This window comes from Crocodylus porosus, unplaced genomic scaffold (genome assembly GCF_001723895.1).
Source record: "Crocodylus porosus isolate Cpor-Errol unplaced genomic scaffold, CroPor_comp1, whole genome shotgun sequence".
Classification (NCBI taxonomy): domain Eukaryota; kingdom Metazoa; phylum Chordata; order Crocodylia; family Crocodylidae; genus Crocodylus; species Crocodylus porosus.
Genome location: NW_017728949.1, coordinates 5,950,631 through 5,957,685, shown reverse-complemented (window position 1 = coordinate 5,957,685; position 7,055 = coordinate 5,950,631). Strand labels below are relative to the sequence as shown.

General features: G+C 42.9%; 1 long non-coding RNA gene across 1 annotated transcript in view; it reads left to right on the top strand.

Moving 5' to 3' along the window:
* Positions 1-7,055, top strand: part of LOC109322635 — a 103,231-nt gene that overhangs the window by 77,313 nt on the left and 18,863 nt on the right. The window lies entirely within an intron of this gene.

Below are 7,055 nucleotides of genomic sequence, written 5' to 3'. Positions count from 1 at the left end.
GTTGGTCTAAGGACATAGTCAGGCAAGGTTCTTTGAGCAGATGTGATATCTTTTATTAGACCAACTGACTAGTTGGAAAAAAGTTCTAAGCAAGCTTTTGGGTGCAGTCACCCTTCATCAGGCATAGGGTGTCTCTGCTGGTCTGAGACTCCAAGGAATGAGAAAAGCTAAAAGTGTGGTAGGATGTCAGTGAAAATGTAAATAGGTAGAGATAAGCAAGACAAAAGGTAAAGCAAGGGAGGGGAGAGGGAAGAGATGCGGGGCGGGGGAGAGAAAAAAGGTCAGAGGGAGGAAAAAGGTCAGAGGGTGACTGCACCCAAAAGCGTGCTAAGAACTTTTTTCCAACTACCCAGTTGGTCTAATAAAAGATACCACATCTACCCAAAGAACCTTGCCTGCCAAGGTGAAGTATGTATTCAACAATTTATATATCAGCTAAAAGTCTTGAAGGATTTCCTTATAAGTTACCACTCTGATGTGCCTTCCCATGAACCCTCTGGCTTTTTAATCCTGGACCCACTCCTCTCCTGGCTGCCCTGTGGACTAAATTGAAGAGGAGAACTGGAGGTTGCTCTTGGAAAAGGCCCTGGCAGTAAGAACACTGCTATGGAGTAGATGTAGGTGAAAAATTCCTCTAGGGCCTCACATAGGGACTTGCACAGAGCTACATGCATACTTAAGCAATTTTATTCTGCCTCTGAGGCCATAGTAGAACCATCTGAGCATGTTCAGAAGGCAACAACTACACAACTAAATCCAGGAAAGCCTAAGGGTAAAAGAAGAGGCATATAGGCAGTGGAAGCAAGGGGAAGCTACCTGCGAGGAGTATATGTGCTTGGCCTGCACTTGCAGGGAGGCAGTTAGAAAGGCCAAAGCAACCATGGAGCTGAGGCTGGTAACAGAAATTAAAGACAACAAAAAGTCATTTTTTAGGTATGTAGGAAGTAAAAGAAAGGTGCAGGACAGCATAGGACCCCTATTAAACAAGCAGGAGCAGTTAGTGTCAGACAGTGGGGACAAAGCTGAGCTTTTCAATGAGTTTTTTGCCTTAGTGTTCCTGAACAAGGGGTCAAGATAAATCTCCTAAAGGGTTTTTAGATGAGGATCAGTGGGACACCAGCCCAGCAGCTGTTGATGCTGACTTGGTGCAGAGTTACTTGGATGGACTGGATGTGTTTAAGTCAGCAGGCCTGGGTGAGCTGCATCTGAGAGTACTGAAGGAATTGGCCAGTGTCATAGCAGAACCACTGGCACGACTGTTTGAGTGCTTGTGGCGCTTGGGTCAGGTCCTGGAGGACTGGAAAAGGACCAATGTGGTCCCAATTTTCAAGAAAGGGAGGAAGAAGGAGCCGAGTAATTATAGTTAGAGTTAACTAATTAGAGTTAGTCTCATCTCTATCTGTGGAAAAGTCTTTGAAAAAATTATCAAGGATCATATTTGTGAGAGTCTAGTAGGAAAAATAATGCAGCAGGGCAACCAGCATGGGTTTGTACCAGGTAGATCATGCCTGACTAATCTGGTTTCGTTTTATGACCAGGTCACAAAGCTCTTAGACGCAGGAGTAGAAGTGGATATTGTTTACTTGGATTTTAGGAAGGACTTCGATATGATATCTCACCCTGTTCTCATAAATAAATTAAGAGGCTGTGATGTTTAGATGTTTAATAGATGTTTACATAGTCCAGTGGGTGGCAAATTGGCTTGGGGTCACACCCAGAGAGTGGTAGTAGACAGGTCGGTATCAAACTGGAAGGATGTGGGCAGTGGGGTCTTTGGACCTGTACTCTTCAACATCTTCATCAGTGAGTTGGACGTGAGAGTGGGGTGTACTCTGTCCAAGTTTGCAGATGATACTAAATTGTGGAGTGAAGTGAACACACCAGAGGGTATGAAATGACTGCAGGTGGACATGGACAAGTTAGAGGACAGGTTAGAAAAGTGGGAAATACACAATAGGATGCAGTACAACAAGGACGAGTGCAGAGTGCTGCACCTAGCGCATAAAAATATGCAGCACACCTACTGGCTGGGGAATGACCCTCTCAGCAGCACAGAAGCGGAAAGGGACCTCGCAGTCATAGTGGACTCCAAGATGAACATGAGTTGTCAGTGTGACAAAATCATCAGCAAACCTAGCCACACTTTATCATGCATTAGCAGATGCATGATGAATAGATCCAAGGAGGTGATACTTCCCCTCTACGTGGCATTGGTCAGACCGCAGTTGGAGTATTGCATCCAGTTTTGGGTGCTGTACTTTAAGAAGGATGTAGATAACCTAGAGAGTGTCCAGAGGAGGGCCACTCATATGGTTAAGGGTTTCAGGCCAAGCCCTCTGAAAGAGAAGGCTGAGAGGTGATCTCATGGCTGCCTACAAATTCTTTTGGGGGACGGGGGGTGTTGCAGCAAGGAATTGGAGACACTCTGTTCACCAGGGCGCCTCTTGGGGTAACAAGAAACAACAGTCACAAACTGACAGAGTGCAGATTTAGGCTGGACATCAGGAAGATCTTCATGGTAAGTATGGCCAGAATTTGGAATGGGCTTCCAAGGGAGGTGGTGCTCTCCCCTACCTTGGGGGTCTTTAAGAGAAGGCTGGATAGGTCTCTGGCTGGGGCAGGATGACGCCAGCACTCTTTCCTGCCCAGGGCAGGGGATTGGACTTGATGATCTGATGAGGTCCCTTCTGACCCTAGCATCTATGAATCTATAGAGATGGAAAAAGAATCTAAAATGTGCCTAAGTGCCAAAAATGGCACTTAAGTGGCACTTAAAGGGGAAATATGATTTGACTCTAAAAGTATAAACCAACATGAGAATATTTGAGTATGAAGCCAGAGACAATGAGCCATTACTTAATTTAGAAAAGATCTATATGAGGATTTATTATATTTTGGATCCTTTTATACAAAAACTTGAAGAGACAGTTTTACAACTTGGGCAGCACATAAGTATTCGAGGGTGTTGTGTGCATGCGGAGGGGGGTGGGGAAATGATATCTCCAAAACAGTATCCTGAAGAGAATGACAACAAGAGTGTGCTGTTTTTAACTGAAGTACAAGATGAGGAACAACCTGATGAAGTGAGATACCCTCTGACATACATGCCCTGGATTTTTTCTTAGCAAGGAACTTACTTTGGCTCTTAGCAGTGGCTGAAACCTGGATCATGTTCAAAAGCTGCACTGGAATTTCTGGGCAAAATGTCCTTGTTTCCAGAGGTATCCATTGCAGTCAGGATTCTAAAAACCTTGTCTGTGTGTGTTGCAAGCAGAGAACAGGTTTTTTAAAGTTAAGTTTATAAAGTATATTTTTATTATATATTGGCTCAGTCTCACTTGGTGAGTCTTTTTTTTAAATTTTAATTGAAAGCCAAATTGTTGAGAGTCTTGATCTGAAAGATGCCAACCAAAAGGCTCAGTCAAAGCAAGAAAAGTTGAACATTACTGAAGATGTTAGTTGCTTGTCCTGAGTGTTTGTAGAAAAAAAGCTTTAATGATTATGAATCTGGTTTTCAAGTTTGTTTTATATGTGCATTATTATCCAGTATGATGAATCTAGTCTTTTTAGTGCTGAATAGGGAGTTAGAAGTTAATGGGGAAGGGCTGTAAAAAAATAAAAAAGTATTCCTACCAGCATGGGTATACCAGGATGAAGCCTCCCTCTTCTGTCCCAAACACTGAATATTTTGCGAAGTAGCTGCATCTTCTGTTTAAATTTAGGCTGAAATTCAGAACAGAAATTCTGTTGGCTGCTTTGCTAAGGAAAAGGACAGGGCTGAGGTTGGCAGAAGCAGAGAAAAGTGCTGAGAGGCTGTACCAAAAATTACCTGTTACTCACTGAGAACAAAAGCTGCTTTCCACTCAGGCTTTGATACCACAAGAGCGGATCAGCTCTGGTACACAGGAATAATGTGTGAAGCAGAGTAGGAGAGAAATCCCATTCAGAAGTGGCTCCTGTGTGTATCCAGCTGCAGATTGCTAGCTGATTCTCTGCTAAACTTCCACATGAGGCAACAGCTGCTTTGAAATGGCTAGCAGTCATTAGTGGGGCTATATACCAGTCTGAACTAATATTTGTGTCTTTACTAGAATGAGAGATTTGAACTTAGAAATTATGGTTCAATATTGCTAGATCTATCCCAGTTTATAAAAGATATGATTCTAGAATCAGATGGATGGAAGAGCTCTTGAGGAACAGATGCAGAATTTACTGTTCCTAAAGATGCCTTTCCACCTTCTTGAAAACCTCCAGAGAAGGAGAGTCCACAGCTTCCCTGGGCTGCTTGTTCCTTTGGCTTACTGGTTTGATAGGAAGATTTTCCTGAGATTTCATCATTGTACAGGTTTCCCTTGCTTTGTGGTGTACATGCGTTCCTGGAAAATGGCACATAACTCAAATTCGCGTAAAGGGACCCACTTTACAATGTAACAAATAGGGATACATTCCAGGACCTCGGCTATACTGACCCCTACACCCATTTCTACCACTTCTACAAGACAATTTTGGTACTCACTGGCAGCAGACAATACACACAAGCACAGGGCACTATCATAATGGGGATGGCAACTACAGAAACACGTGTTGCAGCCAATGAATGAGGAGCACAGATCTACACAGGAAACTATATCTTGGTGTGTGTCACTTCCACAATGCACTGCACAAAGCAGGTGACTGCGGGCTTCCACCACACTGATTGCCTAAGAGTGAATTTACCTTGCATATAATGAATTTTTGGTATAAAAAGGGTCATCATATAATCGTGAATCCGCACATACAGAACCTGCATAAAGCAGGGAAACCCGTAATCTGCTATGCTGAAGTTTAGACCCATTGCCATATGTCCTGCCTGCTCTGGCAGTCCTTCAAATATTTGAAAATTGCTATTATGCTCCCCTTAATCTTCTTTTTCTTCAGACTAAGTGTACCCAGTTCCTTCATATGGCTTGGTTTCTAATAGGTTAGTATTAGAAAAAGTATTAGAAAAATATTAGAAAAAGAGTCTAGCATTTCACTTCTTTTAGCCCAGATCTGGTATAAGTATTGCTTTGTTAGCACTGTTACAGTCTTACAAGTGTTTTTTTCTTACTATATAAGTTTTGAATTTGGAAGAAAACCTTATTGTCGGGTAGTGTTTATGCATTAGAGCTTCTCTCCTTTCTTCCATGGATTTGGAAGCAAGTCTTGAAATAGGACAGCTTCCAGAAATATCAGTTCATGCATCCATACCTGGTTCCTAAGAAAGTATTGCCCGTGTGCTGTTTGTGACCATCTTTGTCTCAAAACTGGTGTGTGCCTGTAAGTGTGCTCATGCATGCAGTTCTACAAAGACTAACCCTTGAGCCTATACAGATTCATGTCACTGATTTCTCCTGCACATGGCAGCAGACCTGATAAAGGCCTAAAATTCTTATTCCTGGCACAGGATATTTCAGTGTCATGAAAAGAGGCAAAAGTATGTGTGTTTATGGAGTTATTTCTAGCATAGAATTGTGCATTAGGTAGCTGAAACCCTGAATTATACTTTTACAACTTTATAATGGGGGGAACCCTCATTTCTGTCAATTCCAAGAAGCTTGTAGTAGAAACATCCATCTGATCACTGATGTTTACACAGTCTGTCTGATCCATTGTGTAAGAAAGAGATACCATCAACCTGGGTGAGTAGAAGTAAGAGACATTGAGTGTTGGATACTGCAGTTCGGTTTAATAGTAGTCGGACTCTCACATTACCTTGTGTGGGGAAAGGCTTCGTTGTTCCATAACTCATTGGTCGGAGAAGCTACTAAAGTGAGCTGTGCTTTTTAGGTGGTAGTGGGAGGCAACTGGCACGTGAGAGGTAGCATGTTCTTCCCATCAGGAAAATGCACAGTCCATTGCAGTGTGATGGACTATTGAAGTTGCTCATGCCCTCTAGACATTAGCAGGAAGCAGGGTTGTTTTGTAGTTAGGCAATGGACAGAGCCAGAGGAATTGGGTTCAGTTTCTACCTCTGCCACAGGCCTGACCACGGTCACTAGGTACTACAGAATGGTAATGCTGCCTTTCTCTCACCAGTTGTCTAGCCTACTTAATTAAGCCCTCAGGGAGAGGACTGTCATGTTTATACAGTGCTTTAGCACAACAGGATCCCTGGTCTCAGTTCAGGCCATCTAAGTGAAGCAGAACTGGCTCAGGGAATAAGTGCTCCAGGCAGACGGGAGGGGTGAGGAAGGCATAGCAATTTACATTCTTCTGTCATGATAACCAAGGTTTGTCTCCAATATGCCTTTGCTCTTGTAATCTTTCTGCTGGTTGGCAGCTGTGGAAGGTTCACACAATTTGTGTTTCAATCTAGCCTCACTCAGTCCTAAACTAAGCACATCCTGTGTATGTAGTTGCGGGAGGAGGAAGAACCAGAGGAAGAAAAGCAAAGGCATGTCTAATATTGGGTTTTCCCCAGGCCTTAACTATAACAGCACAGCAGAGTATTCCACCCCCCGTGAGAACTAGACAGGGATTTGACTGGAATGGACATAAGTTTGCATGAAATATATGAGAATGGGAAGGCCAGCCACTTCAACACTTCACAACCACCACCACCACCACAAGTGATCAAATTAGCCCCAGAATCCAGATGTGCTGCTGCTTAATAATCATTTCAGTAACTTTCCCAGCTTCAGACCTCTGTCATTCCTAAGACTAGCATAGCCTTCCACAGGGCTGTGTCAACATCTTCAGAAGGACATAGATAAGAAGAAAAAATTCTTTGTACACAATGGACTGCTGGATGCCAGGAGGCATTATTAATGCATTATAAATGTCAAATATCTGCCACAAGGACACAAAGCTGGAAAGAATACAAAACTTCTAACTTGTTTTCTTTTCTGAACCGTATTTTTGTCCTAAAGATTAGCAACTGAGCAAAGAGTCGGGCAGCTCCAAGGTGCAGGAATCACGGAAAAGATGACTGTAGTATATAAAAATAATCAAGGTTCCCGTTACTGTTCATACTTTTTCCAATAAACACAGCCATCGGACAAAGGACAGAAATAATCCTGGGAACAGTGTCCATA